The 23,117-nt window shown below is 26.4% G+C and overlaps 2 long non-coding RNA genes across 2 annotated transcripts; both read left to right on the top strand.

Annotated features, from left to right (window-relative positions):
• The first annotated feature begins 3 nt into the window (after positions 1-3).
• LOC122718475 lies at positions 4-6,163 on the top strand. The gene is made up of 3 exons (XR_006347392.1): positions 4-134; positions 205-352; positions 6,029-6,163. It is a non-coding gene; the product is annotated as an uncharacterized LOC122718475 (long non-coding RNA).
• LOC122718476 lies at positions 6,164-12,051 on the top strand. Its single transcript, XR_006347393.1, has 4 exons — positions 6,164-6,221; positions 6,515-6,944; positions 7,781-7,939; positions 11,672-12,051. It is a non-coding gene; the product is annotated as an uncharacterized LOC122718476 (long non-coding RNA).
• The last annotated feature ends 11,066 nt before the right edge of the window (positions 12,052-23,117 follow it).

Here is a 23,117-nt window from a genome sequence, read left to right on the forward strand (position 1 = left end):
AAGGGGCGATGCAACGCGCGCCACAAGGGGAACCCCGCGAAAATTAGAGATGCGTGCGCATCACGCGCCTCCATCTGAGCCGACGCGTAAAGCTTCGTTCACAATACGCTTCGCAGTTGATCCCTGGGATGGAGGTAAGTATATTTTTTTTTTTTTAACAATGAGTTTATATTTTCTTTTATTTATTGATCGTTATTTTTGTAGATATAATAAATGTTGCCAATGAGCAATGCAAATAGATCGAAAGGACCACATTACATGACTGGAATTTATTTGATGATGAAATTTTCCAAATATTTTCATATAAGAACTTTATAATAAGAACCACTGTTGACAGGAACAAGTAAATTTGGTTAGTCAAACAGACAAAGTTCTGATCGTCTCATCTATTCCCTACCTAAAGTTTTCTTAATATATATATATATATTACCTTGAATATAAGCTTCCGTTGAGCTACTTGCTCAAGACACTAGGACGTTCGATCGGTGAAACAACTGCATAAGCATTTCCAAGCCTATTTGGCACTGAGATACTTTTAAAGCGGCTAGATCACTTTCGTATCAAAATGAATTATAAATTCATCAATTTCAAATCACATTTTATATTTAAAAGAATTATTGTTTTGTGAAAATATAATTTTCTTTTTGAAATCAATTATCGTATCTATTATGCGTATATAAAATATATGTAATACTGCATTAATTTTATATTGCAGGTATTCATCCATAGAAATCACATAAATACAGAATTCCAATATATGAAATATTTGCAACATTTAAATCCACGTTTCTTTTTCATCAATTTCTCAAACATATCCAAGTAAATCCATACGAAGTTGAAAATAGATTCTTCCATATAGGTCAGTAAAAATATTCGCTAAAAATATCGCTCTCTTGAATCCTCGATACATTCCTTGTCCTTGACATTCGATTCTCTCTTGAATTCTCAAGAAATTGTAACTTCTTTAATCAGTATATATAACAAATCGTGCCATCAAAAGTTTAAAATCTGTCGTGAGGCGCGAATCAAATCAAATGGAAGTCAAATGGCGGAAATACTGTCGACCATATAACGCGTTGTAAAGTCATTTTCTGGTTTAGAAAACCGACAACCGGTATCGTTTCCCGAATCCTCTTTTTCCCTAAGTCGGAATATAGGGAAAATTCAAAATAATACTGTAATCTGTTTTCACGCAATAAACTATAAAAGTTTACTAATTATTCATCGCGAACGAAATTTCTATTTTTTTAACTTCTATTAATAATAAGTAAAAATAATATAATCTAAAAATCTTCAAAACTTTTAATTTGATTAACTTTTAAACATTTCAGTAAAATCTATATTGCTAATGCCCATATTTCATTTATGAAAATGAAATATCAATTCGCATTCTTTGAATCGTTATATCCCTTTGAGCTTCACTCAATGAAAAAGATATTCCTATAATCAATGTATAAATCTGTGAAAGGACTTCTGTCGTAAGACGATGTTCGAAAGAAGAAAAATAAATTTTCTTTTTTTAGATTTCAAAATGATTTCTCGTTACAATAATCGAAGCTGAAACAATATCGAGAAAAGTTTTCGCAATTTTCACAGTGAATGTCATTATTGACAAAAAAATATGAAATATCGCTTTCATATCGCTATCCCATTGTCGTTATCAGTTTTTTCTTCAGTTTATTACAACGATGAAAATAAAACGCGTCGATACACTGTTTTAATAGGAAAGTTATTGGTATATCGCTTGTTAATATATATTGTTATATACAAGTTCAAACAATGAATAAAAAAAATCTACGTAAATATTATTATTTCAACAATTTTTTACAACTATAGATACAATTATGGATTAATATTTTATCGTATTTTATTAATTGATATAAGTTATCGATGTTAAAAAATTTTGATAATAAAACAAGTGAGATTTTACAAATAAATTTAAATAATTATTATTTAACACAGAATTGTTAAATTGTAAAAAATAAATCTATAGTATACAGCTTGTGATTTATCATAATCATAAATATTAATTGATAAATTATTATATGAAGTAATTATAATGTAACAATTTTATAGAATTTTTTAAAAATTTTCGAAGATTTATATATTAGAATATAATTGTTAAGATATTAAAATATTAAATATTTAATTACAACATTTTATAACAATATTAATTTATACAATAATTAATCAGTGATTGATATAATAATAAATTTAGCATATTGTTATCTATGCAATGATTAGATTTAATGATATACAATACATAAACTATATCTGAAATAACATGAATATCTGAAATACAATAATTTAATCCTCGTCCTTACTATGTATTGAATTATAAATAATAAATTTCTAATTGTGAAATACATATAACATTTAAAAAAAATCTAAAAAGAATTTATGTAACAATTGAAATGAACAAATGATTGAACATTCTCCAACAAAAGAATATAATGTAAAGAATATACAAAAAATAAAATTAATTCAAAAACTATAAATATAAATATCAATAGATCGATAAAAATATTAATTTTATCAATGATATGTTTTATAGAAATGATATCTCGTTAAAAAATTGATAAACGCTCATGCGATGATACCAATCTTTTCTTAATAATAGAAGATCCATGAATCTTTTAAACACGTATTATTTATATCCATTTTTTACAAATCGCAATTACTTGCAGTACGCCTGTATTTCGATATACCACGCTATCGTATCAACTTTTATAGCGAAGGCGAAACTTTCAAAGAACAAACTTGAACCCGTTTCGAACCTCTCCAATACCTGGTGCCCACACTTCTTTAAAAAAAAAATGTATCAAGGACTTTCCACCGTAGATTGTAAAAGATGCTTGGGAAAGTTACAAGATATATAGGTTATCCCGCACAATTGAGTAAAGTTAAATTCTTGGAATTTTTGCCGGAACAAATATGTACGACACAAATATGTAGAAATATTTCCATATGTCTATAATTTTATTGTGCTTGTGATATAAATCTAGACAAATTTTATTTTTTTTATCTTTATGACAATATTAATATCATTATATACAATATCATTTTGTAGTGTTTAGAATTTCATTAATATCAAAAAATTGTTTCATTGTTATTTTAACTCTTATTTCTTTTTTTAAGACATAAGAATTACATCTTTTAATAAAAAAAAAGTTTGACCTGTTTTAATAATATAACAAACTAATTACGTGAAATGGTTTTTGTGTACGATGATCTATAAGGGAATGTATAATGAAGCAAGAAGAATGGATAATCGCAAAATTGAGGAAAGTGAATTAGAAATCGATTTCATGAAATATTTATCGGTAAGATATTTATAACGGTAACTAGTTATACGCATAATTTAATCTATATCAAAAACTAAATAAAACAATCTACGAAGAACGCAATATCTATAACACGTTAAACTTGTTTATCTTTAAACAAAATCTAAACACGTCCCTTTATAAATAAACGCGCTAATAATCAAAAGCAATATTCTTAAATAAGAACAGTAAACAACTGCGACAAAATTATAATATTTTCATCTCATTTTAACTTCAAACTTCAAACACCAGAGCGTTAAATTGAAAGTAATTTAATTTTTCACAATTTATTAACATCCCAAACGAAAACGAGAAAAACTCATCTTTAACATCCACGTGACAATTACAAATAATTTAAAAATATTTAAATTCCTAATTTTTATTACATTTCGAGAAAAAAAAATAAAATAGACGTATATATATTTCGAATTCTCCACAAGAAGATCGTATCAGAAAAAAATTCTAAATCATCCAAGGTCGACATCTCTCACTTTCAATTTCCTCCAAGAGGACTCTCCACATCGACCAACCTAATCAAAAGGGGGAGGAAAGGAACGTGAAGTACCGCAAATACTCCAACGACGAGGAGAGATCGAGCGGGTGTAACGCGAATTTTCTAATCGAAATAATATTCCGAGGCCACAGCAAGTTGGCCACCCCGAGGTATATCCGAACGACGAAGATTGCTGAACGTCAGAAGCGACCCCAGGATGGGAAAGGAAGAGGGGAGAGAAGGGTGAGACAACCGTGGGCCCTAGATATTAATACGTATACACGACGCCTGTTCACTTTGTCGACCAGTCGCGTGTAAGATCGGCTCTATCGTTACGGCTACACCCTCCAACACACAACACTTTGTCCCTGTTGCAAGGTGAAATGCTAACTAAAGGGGATGTTTTAATGGCAGCGATAATAATATGACGCGGTGCCTCCGGCTATTCCTAGATGCGGTGAAAGCGCATCGTGTGTGTCTTCTGGAGGAAGAAAAGAGAGAGCGACAGAATATCTAAGTAATCGAATCGAAAGATCCTCTTCCTTCTTCTTTTCTAATTTCATTTTTATTTTATTTTTCTCTCTTCCTTTCTCTCTCACCTTTCTCTTTCGCGTGATTCCCGTTTCATTTTCTCGTTCGTGAACGATTTTATTTCCACGCAGCTCACCATCCGCTATTGGCGGATTGCTGCATAAAATCCGGTTCAATGAGTTTTCAAAAGGGGAGGCGCGATTAGGCGCGCCGTGAAAGAGGCGCGCGCTATCGAAAAACCTGCGATTAAAATGAGCCGGATCATCGAGACTGTCGGATAGAAAACGCGTCTACGACGTGACTTGGCCGTGATCCACGGGACTTTGGGATTTTTTTTTATAGTTTTATTGAAAGGGAATGGCAAGTGGGATACATCGTATTAAAATTAATTTGAAAAAAATAATGTTTTTATTTGTTACTTCGAATTTTTGTATAAATATTTCGAGAAATGAAATTACGTAGGATATTCCGTTGTTATTAACAACATTCTTATGCCAATTTTATAATTATCAGGTAACGTTTTATATATCACGTATCTACGTCATCTGAGTTATACAATAGCTGTGTTGATAGTTCATAATGCATATGATATTAATTATAGATTACTTATCTTTAACAGGTTAATTAAAAATAGAGTATTTTTAATTCGTCGTCGTTTTTAAATCATCTCAATCGACTTTGTTTATTCTTTTTGCAATATGTATTATGCTAGATAAATATTTATACCAATATTTATATATTTATATATTATATATTTATATATTATATTTATATATTATATTTATATATTATATATTTATATATTTATATATTATACCAATATTTTACAGAAATATAACTTATAATTTATGCAATATTACAGAAAAGAACATTTTTCAGGAGATGAAAAAAATTTCACTTTGTTAAACTAATATCATTGTTAAAGTGATAAATTTTCTTCTAAGCAAAACACATCAGATTATTTCTTTTCACGTTAATGAAAGTACTAATCATAAAGAAAATTTCATGCCTCTTTCTTCATGTACTTCACCAACGCCTCGCTATTTTCCTATATTTATCCCAGCAGAGACTCGAGAGTAACTAAGGGACTCACACACCTATATATCTACGTACACGAACGTGATACTACTTGGATACTGATAGACTTAAAACGTTCCCTAAAAGCTTCCCGTCCACGATTCCGTCTGAAGCCATCCCCTTCAAGTGGCTTTTATATTCTTAGCAGCACGAAAAAACACCCTCTCCATGCACAATAGGAAAGCCCATGGTCGACAACTCGTTCAAGATCAACAATGCTCGCGTCGCGTTGTCTAAACAATGAATGGATTTGCAAACATAAGACCAAACGAGGAAATAAAACTCGAATTTTGAAAGCAATTCAAGATACGTAGATCTTGAATTCAAATTTGAAATCTTATCCAATAAGATTTATCTAAAAGATCCATCATATTGAGATGATTCATAAGTTTGTGCAATAGGTTGATAGGAGAAATAAAATTATTTTTTCCTGTTCGTGATAACGAATTTGTCGATCATTAAAAATAACATTTGTAATTTGAATATTGAAATTTGAATTTGATTGGTAGATTTTTTAAAGTACTATGAACTATTTAAAAATTATTATTTTCATTGGTTTTATAAATTTTTGTTCAGTAATTTATTTTTGTAATTTTATTTTCAGGAAATGATGCTTCCTCGATGGAGAAGATTAATTAAGATTAATTTGAAGAAGATATCATTCCCCAAGAATTTTTAATTTGCTCATTATGAACATCATTTTAAAATACCAATTTATAATATAAGATTAAAGAGAAATATAAAATTTAATAAATCAAGAATATGAAATTAATTTGAATTCTGTTCTGTCTCGTGAAGTAAGTATACGAATTAATACATTGCACATAAAAAAAATTAAATAAAACTAAAACGAAATTAAATTTGTAATAAATTCAATAACATAATCAAATATATCCAGAAAAACTTTGAAATAAAAATAGAAATGTACAATACTTACAACGCATTTTATATTTTTATAACTTTTTAATGAAGCATTTATGAACTTTCTATTACATAACATTTTATTCTTTCACATTTTTGATATAACTTCTTAATAAACCACTTATGAAATTTCTATCTATATTGTAATTATTTTTAATTATTTTTATAGAGATGGGAAAGTTTATAAAAAAAAAAAAAACCTAGAACATCCACTGTTCAATAACTCGTTCCTCGGAAGTGGAAAAATTTTGCAAGAAGTGTTCCCAACGAATAAACGTGGAATTGGTTGTACGGGATCACGATTTCATCGCGACAGGTTGGGACGTGAAAAATGGGAGAGACAAAAAGAAAACGAGAAGGGAAAAAAGAAGAAAAAACGAGGCGCGAAATAGAAGGAGATTTCACAAAACGTTCGAACCTGTATTCAGGACTCGTGTATGAAAGTGCTCTCTTTCATGCATTCCAGCTGACCTCCAGTGGCATTATTAACGTTAAAAATGGACTGCGAATACAACGATTTTAAACTCGTATCGCGACAGAGTAAAGAAAAATCACTTTGATCTGGAAAGTCGCATTTCCCCCTTTGTGTGTCGTTTTCGGTAAGTGTAATTGAAAGGAAAATGAACCAACCTGAGAAATGATCATTTAGTTCGGTTTCTCCTGTGTTTTGAAGAAAAAGTTTTAAAAGTCGAATCGAAGAAGATAGATAACTAGTTATACGTAATTTTAAAACTTTTATTTCTCATGATAAAGAATTCGGAGAAGAGAAGAGAAAGGAAATAAAGAATTGAAGAGATTTAAAAGCTGATCGACGAGTTTTATGTTATTTTGAAATGATGTTGCATTGGAATAATATTGATGGAAATAAGAAATTTGAAAGAAATTCGAAAAGTTACTAATGACATTTTTATGTTAAATAATTTAAAGTGATATTTGTCGAGCGTTTAAGCGTTATTGAATGCTCAACAAATATTGAAAATTTGTTTGAAATTATATTTCAATCTAGATAAATGAAAAGATTGACGAAATTTTAAAAGATGCGCGCATGCAATTTTAATTTATGAAAATTAATTTTGAATTGATTTTAAATTGATTTAAATTTGAGAAAATATAAAAAAAAATAAGATAAATCTATTTTATGATAAGTTATATAAAAATTTTATAATTTTGCAAAATTCTAAATATGGAAAAAATTATTATTAATTTCATAATTAATTTTACAGATTTAATTTTTAAATTTTTATTACATGATAATTAAATAATGAATATTAAATGTACGAATTATCTAATTAACAATTATATTTCAAATTGAAGAAATGTTATCTTTGCAATTATATAAAATTTAAAGTGGAATTATATTTGCACAAATACTATTTTTTTTTAACGCAATATATTGAGAAACCCATTTTGTTAATTTAAATTTTATTTGTTGCAGCTTAAAATATGCTCATCATTGATAAAAAAATATAATGGCTCGTTTAAAAAAATATAGAAGTGATCTTGGAATTTCTTTTACATCCCCATACTAAGCTGTCTCCATCGTATAATACTTTTCTCAGTACTTTTGAAGGGAACATTCTTTATATCATTCGAGGTAAGAATGGGGTAGTCAGATAAAGCTATTCCTTCACCCTAAAAACAATTTGTGTAAAATATGTGCTTGAAAATGAATTTAATATATCATATCTATGAAAACCAGAAAAATTATTCTAGATCGAATAACACACTTCAATAAACATCCCATATTTCTTCTAAACAATATTTCATAGTTTAAAATCACTTAGGTTAAATCATTATAATTATAAGGATGAAATTTATTATACGTATGCTTAAAAAGGAAAAAATATTTAAAAAGAATCATTAAATATAAAAATATTTATAATGTCATACAATTTTTAAATATAATAATGATTTTTTATTGATCAATAGATCCAGATTGTAAATCTTTATTACGAATATTAAAAATATTAAATATTTTTAATAAAATTTTAATGAAAATCACTACGAAAAATTACCAAAAAGGTATAAAATTTTACATATAATGAATTGAATTTTGAAAAAAAATTAAATTGAACTATTTTGATTCTCAAAACAAATTTCTTTCTAGATCTGAAACCAAACTTGTTTGTCTTTCTTTCATTAAGTCAGCGATTAATTGAAGAGTTCTACTGTATTTCAATAGGGAAATGACAACTTTTCGAATCTACATCTTCATTATTATTCCTTTCCACTTCGGATTTAATTCGCAAACGGGTAAAAACGAATTCGAAGCGGATACAAAAGTGTTCGATTCCAAGTCGCAATTAAAACCAACTCGTCGAAGCAGTGAACACCAATCAATGAAACGTTTGGAAAAATCATGAGGATTCTCTTTTCGTTTTGGCAGTCAATCGTTTTCGTGACAAAGCTTTTAAATTCATGAATGAAAATCTCGTTTTTTTAGGATTTTTTTAATAAACTCGTAAAAAACTTGCTTTATTTGTATATTTTTATCTATCTATTGAAGATAATAATATAGAGAATAAAATCATAATTTTGAAAAAGATAAATTATATTTTCAAAAATTTCTTGAATATAAATATTTTAAGGATAAATATCAATCTTTTCTTGAAATTCAAAAGAAAAACAATTAATATCCAAATTCTTTTATATCCTGGTTCAAGAATGAATAGATAATGTATAAAAATTTAAATTATAATATAATAAATAAAAATATATCTAACTTTTCTTAATCGATATTATGAAGGTCTCACTATTCTTTTCCAGTTTATTAACCAGATAAAATTTACGACGATCACACAATAGAATAAGAAAGACTACACCTCTAAACATGATAAGAGTTCGTACATCCATTGATTTAATTATTAATAAAGAATAATCGCATCGATTTGGTTCATTTTTCGAGATTAAACAAAAGAATTAGCATTCTAGCTTTTGAACAGATAGTGAATCGAAATCAATAGAAGGTCAACGACCGAAGACAAAGTGGAAAAAAGAAAATAGCCCTATACCTTCATTCCTCCTGTGATTGTCCTTCTTCCCTCACCATGGCTGATAAATGAAGCTTTTGCTGAATTGGATTGCGTATCTCGTTTTCGTGCGACATCCGTCTAATTGGATAGCACACATTGGATGTTTTTGCAATTTAATCGAACCTGCCTTTTTGCTGTTTTTTGTCTCGATAAGAATTATGAAAGATGCGTAGTTAAGTAATTCGTAATTAAAGGATTACTGAATTTCGGCGATCGTGATCGAGAAAGATTATTGTGGACAAAAAGTTTGCAAAATTTTACGATTACATCATTTATAATTTGCATACAATTAATGATTTTGTAATATTATAAAATTATTGATAGTAAGAATACAGCTTTTTTACATTAAATTTTATTAAATTTGCATTTTGGTATCAATCAATCGTGTATCTAAAATGGTATATACGAGTACGTAAAAAGTACGTCTTGAAAAGTTTTTATTGAACAAGTGACATTGATGAGTTACTGAACGTTTTCTGCCTATCTAGCTAGCTGAGTTTGCTGGATGGTCGAAAATTTCTTTATGTAAAAATATTTTTAATAAATTTAATGGAAAAATTTTTGTTATTAAATTTTCATGAAAATCGTTGTATTCTTTTTTATAATAAAGCAAAAACATAATATTTTAATTAAAGAAACAACAAAAATTAAAATTCAGATAAAGGGAAATAAAATAGCATCAACAAATAACAAATAACGTGAAATATAATCGATATTTATTATTTTTAATAACAGCTTAACTCGTCGTTCGTTCTAAATCATCGAATTACCAGGCTAAATTACAAGAATTTTAGGTGATAGATTTTTCAAAATCCTTGTAACTATAGAGGACCTATATACGTTCGACAATCCATCTTTCGACCAGTGTGCCGAATGCAATAGCATCCCGTTCAATAATTCAACTGTCGCCATATATCGAGATCATTCTTCATTCTCGATATAACATCCCTCGTGTAAAATTATGGTAAAAGCAGATCGTATTGAATTGCATCCGAGTAAAATTGCAAAGTTGTCGCGCCATTGAAAGATAAATCAATTATTGCATGGCGAGATTGTTTCGAGATAACATTCGTTAATTTCTGTATTTTTTTCACATCTGTTTACTCCATTTTAACAATGCGAACGAATGAAACACTCGTTGCATTAATAAGATGGTTCAGAGGTAAGAAGTTTCACAATTTACAGAGGTAACTGGGTTGTTTCGCATTTTAAGAGAGAGTCTCCTTCCTACGAGGAATTTTAGTAATTTGCATTTAATATTTTGTATCTAGTAAGATAAATTAATCTTTAAGAAGAATGCTTCTGTTATTACAATTATGAAAATTGCATAATATAAGTAGCATATTAAAAATGGAATAAAGAATTAAATAAAAGAAGATAAATATTATGATGAGAAAATATTTTCTTTTTTGGAATATCATAATTATGTATTTATCATAATTGTTTGCTTAATTATTTTTAGTAATACTTTATTTATATTAATTTTGTTTAAATAAGAAAGATTTAAATAACATTAATAATTAATAATAATATATAAAATAATAATAATAATAATTTCAATAAAATGCAAAAAAAAGTATTAAATTTTATTAAGAAAACTCAATATTTTTTTAATGAATTAAGTAATTAAGTAAAATAATAAAAAAAACATATATATAAAAGAAAAATAAATTCTAAATTCACATATATTGTATTATGAATTGATTAAATCACAATGAATTAAAAAATTAAAAAAATCCCATTAAGAGAAAATCAATGCTTCTAGAATTAATTCCAACGTTCCAGATTCCGGAATATGAACTATGTCATCCAATTCATTCCTTCTTTATTCAATCAAAAAGTCGATCTATTGAGTATTTCTTTCTTCCCATGTGCATATTAAAATTTACTGGTATTTCTTTCAAAAACTTCCAATAGATAATCTGACAAAAGTATTTCGAACAAAAATTAATCAAATTTAAAATTAAACTTTACTAATTTAAATTTTTGATACATTATTTTTGATTCATTGCATCTGATATTGATATTAAAATAGATTCAATGAATAGATGATCTTTAAATACCAATAATTTTTTTTTTGATTATAATCTTTTTTTTTTTTTTTAATCTTTGATTTTAAATACCAATAATTCACTTCTCAATTATTATTTTTAATTGAAATAGTCAACAAATAAAAATTTTCAGAAAAGCTACTGATCAAAGAATTAAAAAAAAAGCTTTTGAATATTACTTTCATTTTCCAAAGATTTATTGTATAATAAAATTAAATATTCCTTTCATGTATCTTTTTTCAGTTGCTGTCCTAAATTTTCTGAGATTGCATGCAGAAGAAGAAAAGACACATGAAGTTGGCAGATTAGGAAGAAGCATATTATTGTTCCCAAAATATTGCAACCGCTTGACGAAGGATTCACGAAAGCGCGTATACAGGAGATCTCATTAAAGCGCACAGCTTGACCCCGTATTATTAATTGCACCACAGTAAAGGACCCGACGAAAGAGAATCATAGAAAAAGAAAGACCCGTCGAAAGTGAAAATGGCTCACTTGTGCACGTCCTCTCGTCGAGTATGAACGCGAATTAAGGACTGAATTGTCTTCTACGATTTCGAACACTCTTTTAAGATAACGATACACGGTAAATTTGTGTCGAAAATGCAAATCTTATTGAAAGATTTTATTATTTTATATATTATGATAAATACATTTAGATATAAATAAGGATAAGAATAAAATAATTATATAATGTGCATCTTTTTGATTTAAAAATTACATTTAGATATTTATGAAAGAAATTGCATGATTTGTAATATTTTATGATTATAATTATTATATATCGTATATTTTAAAATATTTATATATTTATATATATATTTTTTATAATATAAAATTATATACAATTATAAAAATGGAACTTAAATAGAAATCTGTTTTACTTTTTAAATACTATAATGTATATTTTATTTTAAATATTTTATGCTTGTAGTATTATTTGTATTTTGTTCATTTTTCATAAATACAAAATCAATACAAAACATAATACAAAATCAAATTGATCAGTTCTACTTTTTTAAAAATTCTTAATATCATTATTTATATTATTTTTCAACTTTTCAGAAATCAAAAGATTAGACAGATTGGATTTTTGTATGACTTAAATATTCGATGTCGTAAGTAAATACATTTACTTAATAAGAAATTTATACAAGACGCGATTCCGCATAACCACGAGATGTCGTCGAGTTTAATTAATTGTCACCTCGGTAGTCGTTATTTTAATACTTGGTTTCTAACATTAAACAATTTGCATTCCTATATTAAATAAACTGTCAACTGAATTAAACAAGCAAAAGTAATTAAAAGCTTGCAATTAAATTGCAAGGAGGTTAATAAGAATTTGCTCAAACAAAATTCTCTCAAAGACAATGTAAAACTAAATTGAATATTGTTATTAAATAAATGTTGCTGAATATTGAGCAACAATTTGAGAAGAAAAACATACAGCTTGTCTGTTCTTGACAAATGGATATTAATTGATTAATTAATAGGAAGATTTTCCACGAGATTTTTCCATGGGTTGTTATAAACGAAGATCAAATATATCTTTAATAATTATAATCTTTAATAATTATGAATTAAATAAAACTATACTTAAAATAATAATATATAATGTAATTTCAAACTTTATGAATTGTAACAATAATATATAATATCCACAATATTTAAATTTTATGAAAATAAATTTCAGAATTATTGTATTATTAGATTTTTAATTTTTAAATTCATATTGAACATCTAATTTTGATCCTTTAAAAAATTAGAGTTAAAATATACCAATCAGAATTATGATTGTTATATTTTAATATTTTCAATTTATTAAACTATATATAATCGAGAAAAAATATATTTGGCGATTATTCTTTTGCTTCTTCTCTTTTATTGGATTGGAAAGCGTTTATTCGCCATTGAATTCATCCACGAAATACATAGAGTAATATTTACAAAACGAGAAATGGGTCAGATATTCATTGAAGCTACGGTACAAAAGACAGTATGTAAAAATCTGAAAAATATTGTTATGCAATAGAGAACAAAATGTCTGGATTATTTTTTCTTTCCTGTCAATCAATTTAACTTTGATCGATCGTCGAAATAAACACATAAGCGTTAAAATATAGTATATGATAATTTATATCAGAATAATCTTTTAACAATTTTTATAAAGATATCAATGATCAATTTGTTAAATAAATAATCGGTTACATTTACTTTGTTAAATTCAGAATTCATTCATAATCAGATTCAAAAAAATACAATTCAAAATCTCATACAATTCAACCAGCGAACCAATGAATAAGAACAACGAAGATAAGATAATCTTGGCAATCAATTATCACGTCGTCCGCTCTTCCACTCACCGCCATACTGAAAATTTCTCGAGTTTCAAAAAACACTAAATTATTTTAAAAAACATAGCTGCATAAGCAACTGCATAATTCACCAAACAATAGGCACGAAACAATGAATAAGAAAAACAAGAAGATAATCTTGGCAACCAATTATTATGTCATCCACCCTTTCACTCATCGCCATATTAAAGATTCCTCGAGTCCGATTACTAAATACCTCTCCAACCGTTTCTCCCTCTCGTTTCTTCTCTCCTCTTATCACCACCACGCTTTCGGTCCCTCGCCCTTCTTTCCCACCATTCCACCCGCCTCGTTTTCGTCCTCTTTCACTCGCCTCCGCTCTTTCCGTGTCGCGGATATTATTGGAAGCCAGGAGAAGGCTGGCGATCGAACGCTACCGTTGGCATTCCTAAGGGTGGAGGAAGGACATCCGAGGTAATGTCGTTTAAAGGCATAGGCCCTCCTCCATTAAAATACCGCTCGTTCCCGGTAAATCTCATCGGCTCTTCATTTTCGAGACCGTGTACAAAACGTGGTCGAAGCTCGCCCCGTCATGCTAACTAACTGTCCGATTATCCGGAGTAAAATGCCCGGGAGGATGCTTGATCGAAGCTCGCAGAGATCCTGATCTCCTCCACAGGGAACGTTTGTACCTATGAAACGCGATGACGTCGTCGTTCGATCGATTGAAAAACTCGATACACCGTAAATAGACTACTACTGACGTTTGATTTGAAGGAATGGTAGACTTGGTACTATGAGCAGACAAATATTGGGCGGTAGATATTATCAATAGGTAAATATTATTAAACTTGGAAATTGAGAAAATATAAATGTAAGAGAAATTGGAATTGATGTTTAGAAGAGAAATTTCGTGTTTCTTTTAATTCGTAAATATTCGAGCTTAAAAAACTGTGGAAATGTGATATTGTAAGAGAAATTTTATTCGAAATAGGACAGATGTTCGATGGATATTTTACGTGTGAGATATTTATTGAAATTTTTAAAGATAAATTATTCATTTTTAAAAAAAATTTGATAATTTATTTTAAAACGTTCAATGGATCTCATGATCAGGATTATATTTTTTTTTTTTTTTACGTCGATAATATATGTGTTTTATATTTAAATCCTCTTTCAAAATCCGTTTCAGATTTCAATTCAATCGAAAGATATTTTTTATTTATTCTATCATTTTCCAATTTATGAATCTTTTCATTTATTCTGAAATTATTCGATCCTATTTACAATTTAGAAAAAATAAATATAGTGTAAAATATAGCGTAAAATAATATGTTTTAATTTAAAATTCAATAATTTAAAATATCTATAAGTAAACCTAATGAAGGGATTTTTCTTTCTTTTATTATATTATAATCTTGAGTCTTTGAAGTTAAATCCTCCCGATCCGTATCTTACCAGGATTAGAGTTTCGTAGATCTCGAGCTTTAGAGAGTCCAAGCTTTTTAACCAAGACCTTTCAAGGTCAAAGATATTTAATTTTCAATATAAAAGTTATACATTAAACTTTAAATCTTCAATTCAGCTTTAATTCGTTTTGACTACTAAATTATTTATTTCGATTAACAATAATTTATAATAATTTTTCTCAATATTGCATCAAAAATATCTTCATCATTTTAATGTTGAGTAAATGTAACAGATTGATCTTTTTTTTTTTTGTTTGTAAATAATATTTTCCAACATTTCCTAATATTAATTTACATAATTATAATAATTCTATATTTCATATAATAAATTTTTAAATCGTCTTAATAAATTCAAATATATCAATTAAAGTTTCATTCATGTTTCAGAATTTTATTATTATTTTTTTTTTTTATGCATATAAGTTGTAATTCCAATTTTTTTTCCTTTTTCTGTCAACAAATTGCATTCAAATATTAATTGAAAATATCTAAAGCAAAACTGGAAACGCTCGTTATCATTCTAAAATATTTCTACAAAATAACAGAACTGATCATTCTCATGAAGCTGTGCAACGTGGGATAGTCCTTAATCGCATCGTTCTACTTCGATTGACAAAATTCTACAACACAAATCCACGTATTCAACAAAAGGAACCGTTATTTCGGTCCAAGTTGACCAATTTCCTGTTCGTCGAACGTGTCGTGTCCCTGGACTAAATAGCTCGAGAAACTGGGTCCTATTAAGTAACGCTGGGTCGATAATATAGGCGAGGAGAAAAGAAATGCTCGAGAATAAAACCAATTGTGAGGAAAAAAAAAATTGCGAGGGGAAAAAGCGCAAAGTGGATTGAGGAATCGTTGAATGAAAATTGAGAATGGTTTAAGAATAATAGGAAATGACGGATTATACTTAAAAAAATATTTATCTTTTTTAGGCTAAATCTAGATAATTCTTTGGTGTTTGATGTTCTTTTGATGTTCATATTTATGAATACTTTATTAATTTATTAATAATTGATAAGACTAATTATTAATTCTATTAATATATTATATCGTTGGACAAGAAATAATAAGAAATTATAATTATTGAAAATATATTTTATTTCTTTTTATTTTATGACTGTGAAAATTTATTGTTGCATATTAATGTTATAATATTATTCGAAATCTCGAATTTTATCAAAATGAATTATTCGCTTTTTTCTTTCTCCAGATTTATCATGTTTGAAATATATAGTACAATCGAAAAAAATAAAATACGATGTATGATATATTTATCATTGTGAAATACTGGTGTGATTATAATTTCGATATAATTGAAAATATTTTATCAATTATATCAAAAATTTTTATCTCGTACGTTATAATCATTTTATTACACATTTTATACACAATCTTGTATAACATAGTAGATATTCAAATTAGATTCGAATCATCATTTTTCAAATAAATTTCATTTCAATATTTTTCGTATCAAAATTAATCTATAATGAACAATGGATATAGTATAGTTGGTATTCTGAGTACAAAAGAATTTAAATAATTTTTCGAATTTATAATCAATACGATATTATTACGTTAATCGTTAATTGAATCTGTCATTTCCATAAAATTTTAACTTTTTTAATTAATATTGCTTTTGAATGATCTATATAAAAAAAATAATGTATTGTAAACATGTAAATGTCAGCCATAAAAATATCTACGTGAAATAGAAAACACATGTAGGTAGGTTTATTAATATATTTGCAGCTTTTTCACTTTAAATTAAAAAAATTTAAAAGTTTTAAATTCAAGAGAAAAAAGTGATCTTCATTTTTTAAAAAAGTATGAAACAAATTCCATTCATCGATTTTTCGTTTCATAGTATATTTATACTCGATATAATATTTTGCGTTAAATCGGATTAAATCCAGGTTTAAATTCGGATTATTTAAATCTAAGTTCAACTACGAAGAACGTGAAGCTTCGTTATTTACTTCCAAATTTGAACAACGTCACGTAATAGCGATAAGATCGCTACAATGTAACTTAACAAATATTAAAAGCCATGAATTTGATTTATATAATAATCTTCTCTATTTTATAAATTTTGTTTAATGTATTGTTCGATATAGATACTATTGAAAGAATTTAATCTCTCTCTTGTAATCATTTTTCATTTATTAAATATCATCATTTATTTTCTTGACTTGTTTAATTTGTAGGAATAAAATATTAAAAATATTTAAAATAATGTTTTAAGAATCATTCTTTAATTTATGAATTGTAAATATATTATATGAAAACTATTTTTAATAACAAACGATCCAAACAATGATCCATGAATATTTATTCTTAATATAAGTAAATAAATATTATAGAAATGAAAGAATTATAATTCTTTTAATGTAAATAATACTAAGATAATAATGCAATGAGGAAAATCTTTCAAATTTCTAACAAGCTTCCTGGAAAAGTGATACTAATGCGTTTCTTTTCATAAATGAAATGATCATAGAAAATAATAAGATCCATATTTTATTACGAATTTCCAAATTAAATACTTATTATTTAGAATTTTTACTTTTATTTCGAATAAATATATAGAGTAATAATATATTTTAATATTTGGAATATTCTTATTTCTAATTCTTTAAAATTTAAAATTAAAATTTACATCATTTTTTACTTCCTAGTTAGTAATTATTCGAACATCAGAGTATATCATGAGTGTATCAGACAATGCAGTATTTTTCATTCGGCATCGAAGAAATTATTCTCACTCATGAATAAATAAAATAATGACAGACAAAAGGGAGGAAGAATATGGAACGAAATTCAACTAATAATCAGAGGAAATGTGAAAGGGACAAAATGAGATAGATAGAAATAGAGGTGAGATAAGGAGAGGATAGGATCATATATCTCTCCAAAGTGAGAGACGTGAGAAAATTCAAGGGATGGTTATCACTTTCGCACCCCCAATGAATGCCCATAAATATTTCCCGATATTGCGAATAATGAAAGGCCATGCAACGATCCGTTACGCGACTATGGGATTAATGAAAGGATCTAACCTTAGAAGAAAAATGAGCTTTCTACTTTTCAATCCCTGTTCATACATATTTCGATCGTCCCTTTTCGAAAAAATTTTCTCTGAGATATGTGAATCAAAATCTGAAAGAAGAATGCGGGCATAGATGAATTTCTCAGTAATTAAATAATAAAATAATGGAATTAACTACATAAAAAAAATAATAATAATAAAATATAATGAAATGAGACATGATATTATGCAACAGATTATTTTATTTTATATTAATATTTCTGACATATAAATTAATCAATAATTATATATTGATTAACTTTATCTTTTTTTTAAAAACTTCAAATCATTTAAGAGAAATATTAATGCAATAATATTTACGCAATTAAAAATACTTTGATATTATAAAATCAGAAAAAATATTTTACCATTGAAGATGATAATTTAATTTTTAAATAAACATGTATACAAAATAAAATATTGAATGATCAAATATTAATTCTCGAAATACCTTCGAAATCATAAATGCAATTTTCCTAATGGATCATATCCACCAAAACAAAGAGCAACAATAAAATCTTTTTTTTTATCTTTTTAAATATCAATTTAATAACATTATCTTTTATAAAATACACTAGTTGTTTGTGTCTAAAGAATTTCACAGAGATTAATAGATAATTGAGGCGAGTTTAATGAAATTCCAGTAGTCTTAAAGTTATAATTAAAAAAGATCGTTTCAAAAGATTTTTCTCTTCGTGAGATTAATTTTTCAGGAAAAATATAACGGATCGTCGAACGGAGAAAGAGTGCGTGCTATGATCCTCTTCGTTATTCTTAATACTTATTTTCACAGAGTTATTTTTAACGTTAATGAATCGATGACAGGGTGATCAATATTTCCGGTGAAAGAAAGTAAGAGTTAAGGACTCGTGAAATGCACGCTTCAATATCTGCTATATTTATCGCGACATCGTATTACGTACATCAAAACGAGTTAATGATTCGAATAAAAAGAGACATCGTTAGAAAAATCGAGCACATTTCAAGCAATGAAATCAGGATTTTGTTTAAAAGGGCTATAATTTTATCATATTACTTATATGATATGATTTTATTATAATTCTCTCGTAAAAAAAAACGAGATATTATTAGATTCTGCGTTTGAAATATTAATTTTTTAATTAGAACCTTTCTTCAAAGCATCATTTCGTTTTTTATTCCAAATTTATAAGAATTATTAAATACAAAATTCAAAAAATCTTCGAACGCTATTCTTATTATTTTTTCATTTAAAATCTTTCATAAATCAATTCATTGATTGAAAAATAATTTATGTGAAAGAAAAAATATTTATTCTCTTCTTTTAACAATGAAGAACTCAGAAGATAATCAATCAACCATATTCTCTGAAAATGAATGAATTCAAGAATCTTTTTTATTGTTTTAAACTTTCACTCGATAAATCAATTAAGAAATTATTAAATTATCGAAATAGTTATTTTTTAATTAATCTAATCAACTGAAGATTTAAATAATAACTTGAGATCCCTGAGCAATATAAGTAATTTTCAGAAAATGTAACTTATACTGATTAACTTTTAAACATTCTAATTATTGTGATATTTCTTTAAGTATCACGTAAGAAAATCACACAAATATAATTATTTATAACAATCTACGACAAGAAAATTCAATTGAAATTGCTTAAGTTGCTTTCACAAAGGAATTCAATACAATTTCATAGCATGATTTATAAGGTCAGATGGAAGCACGCATATCTATCTTGATGATGGTAAGCTATATAACTATGAATAGAAAGCAGTTTGCACTTCATTATCGCTCTCAATTATGACATATTCTAGTCTATCAATTTCACAAATGATCCTGGAACAATTTTAACTCGCTTATATATTATAATATTGAATCTATTAATATAAAAAAATTTATTGATTTGTCTATGATACATTTGATTTTTGTTACTTTCGTTTTCAGAACGTATATTGTCAAAATAACTTCTATAAATTTATCTGGGATATCGATTTCAAATATATTAGTCCCTAGAATATTAATTTATTTATGCATGATTTTTAATTCATTCGTTGAAAACTCGAAATTTATGATACATCTAATCTATTCAAAATGATAAAATTTAAAATTCTTTAAAGTATTAACTTTCGTTTCTCTTACTAAAGTTTGTTTCACAATGACAACAAATAATGTATAATAAATAAATAATATTATACATTGAAAATATTACAAAAATCTTAAAAATTTTTATTAATTCATTATTTACATGTAATTTCTATATCATTCGTTTAACATTTCATGATGTATGTCTAATCTATTTATGATGAAAGTGACAAAATTCAAAATTTTTCAGCAATTAATTTTTCATTTTTCTCAACAAAATTTCTTTCAATTACTCTACCAATGGATAACAAAACCTCAATGAACAAATGTTAAATTTAATACAACAAAACACAGAATCAACAAGGAACACAGTAGTAAGTTAAACTCGGCATGTTTCATTTAGTAAAAACATTCACGATGCTCGTTCCCTCCTAATTCTCGAATAATTCTAGAGGTACATTGTTCACACTACTTGATCATTAATGCTAAAATACAATCGAGTTTCTGTTATAGAATTGTAAATCACTTGCTTCCATCCCAGCACTGGTGAGATTTCGCATAATTCAATATTTAGTGGCGTACAGGTTAACTTACCGCAACTTGGGATCACCGATTAACTCGGCTATCCTTCCCTAAACGTGCCCCTAATCTACGTTACAGTAACCATTTACCATCGCGTTCATTAGCGTCAAGTTGTTGCCGACTCCTTGGCAAGATTAGCAGTCAATTCGATTAACGTCGGGACACGAGATACAAGGAACAAGATTTTACGCGATAAATAGAGTGACAACGAGTGCTTCGTATATACACAAAACATAATAACAAAAGTATTCGAGCACTGTGTTACAAAAAAAGTAAAAAATCTTAGTTTTAATTAGATCGAAGTAATTGTGTACACGCAAAGTATAATAATTTATGGAAAATGGAATAATTACTTTTCTTGGTAGAAAATATCATAAAATTCATTCTTCAAGTTTCAGTATTTTTTTTTTTTCTGTGCTTTAAATATATATATATATAATTTACATTATATATTTTTATATATAATTTATATATAATTTTATATATAATTTTTATATATTTTATACTTATGTGTATATATATGTGTATATGTATTTTATATATATTTTCGTATTTTTGTATTATATATATATATATATTTTACATATAATTTTACATGTCTTGTATTTTTATATATATGTTTAAGATATTATAAGACATATTTTAAGGATATATTTCTATATATCTCATATATTTTTTATTTTTCTTTATATTTTTCTATGATTTTTTTTTTTTTTTGAGATTTTTAAAAATATAACATGTAAAAATGTATAAAGAGTAAAATGAAATTCTACGTTATATGATTAAAATTAAAATTATAGAAAAATGATAAATGATATATAATAGCTTTTTGTCAATGAGTCATTTGGATAAGATTTTCGATTTTATAATATCTGAAAAAATTTCGCATACTATTTTCTGTCATATTATATGCACCTAATACAAAATCGTAAGAACAAAAATTTTTTATCAAAAAAATATAATCCGACGAAAAGTGACAAGCAAAATTTTTTCAAAAATATATTAAATTATGAAAATCGAAAAATTATTATTTGAAAATAGAATATAATTGAATGTGATTAAATATATCTTAAATTAATTTTTTTGAAGTAAATGATTTAGTTCTCTTTTATTTAAAATAAAATGTATACAAATGTATATAATATATAAAATATATATTAAAATATTATACATCTTTTAAAAAACTTTAAAAAACTTACAAAGAATAATTTGATTTTTATATAATTCTTACACATTATCTACGAAAACAATAATAAAAAATAATATCAAAATATATACCTCATAAAATCATTCAAATTTTATTTGAAACATTTTTTGCTAAAAAAAAATAATCACATAAATCAAATAAATAACATAAGATAAAATATTCTGTATATATATATATAAAATTGATATATTATAAATATAAATATGTATTTTAATTCCAATATTACAAAATACTTCTACAAAATTCCATAAAATATCATTTCTATTCTATATTTCATCTGAACATATAATCCTATAAATTTTTAATAAAATATTGTCGATAAGTTAGATAATTTTAAAATTTTTAGTAATCAACGCCATCTCGCGGATTGACGCTAGAAGCTTCGACTTGTTAATAGCAACACAGAATGTGTGAGGAGGTATTCGTGACGTCATCGAGAAGGAAAGCAACATTGTGCGAAAAGGACAGAGAATACGTGCCACTAACTTTGGTTATGCGGCTCCTAATATCCCCCACCATTTTAAAGACGCAATATTGAAAATTGATTATTTATTAATTTCTTACTAAAAATTTCTACACTTTTAAGCTTGCATCTTGGAAAAAAGACCTCAAATAATTTTCTCATATAAATTTTAACCAGAAATTGTTATTAATTAATTATTTATTAATGATTATTACGTTATATGTGGGATGATGCAATCGACGCGTAACGCGTTTTTCACCAATTCTTTATTATTACAAGATTTATTTGTAAATATTAAAGTATGCATTTCAAACGTTACTTTATCCCCTACTTTCACGTATAATTTTTATTCAGAATTTTTTTGTTATAAACGTGAATAAATCAATTCTTTATTACAGATCGAATTACGGATCGAAAATTTGCGACTGCCAGACTTTCTCTAATTTTATTACTAGTTTTTTACTAAAAATTTCTACACTTTTAAGCTTGCAT

This window comes from Apis laboriosa, unplaced genomic scaffold, assembly GCF_014066325.1.
Source record: "Apis laboriosa isolate Shangri-la unplaced genomic scaffold, ASM1406632v1 scaffold645_cov152, whole genome shotgun sequence".
Lineage (NCBI taxonomy): Eukaryota > Metazoa > Arthropoda > Insecta > Hymenoptera > Apidae > Apis > Apis laboriosa.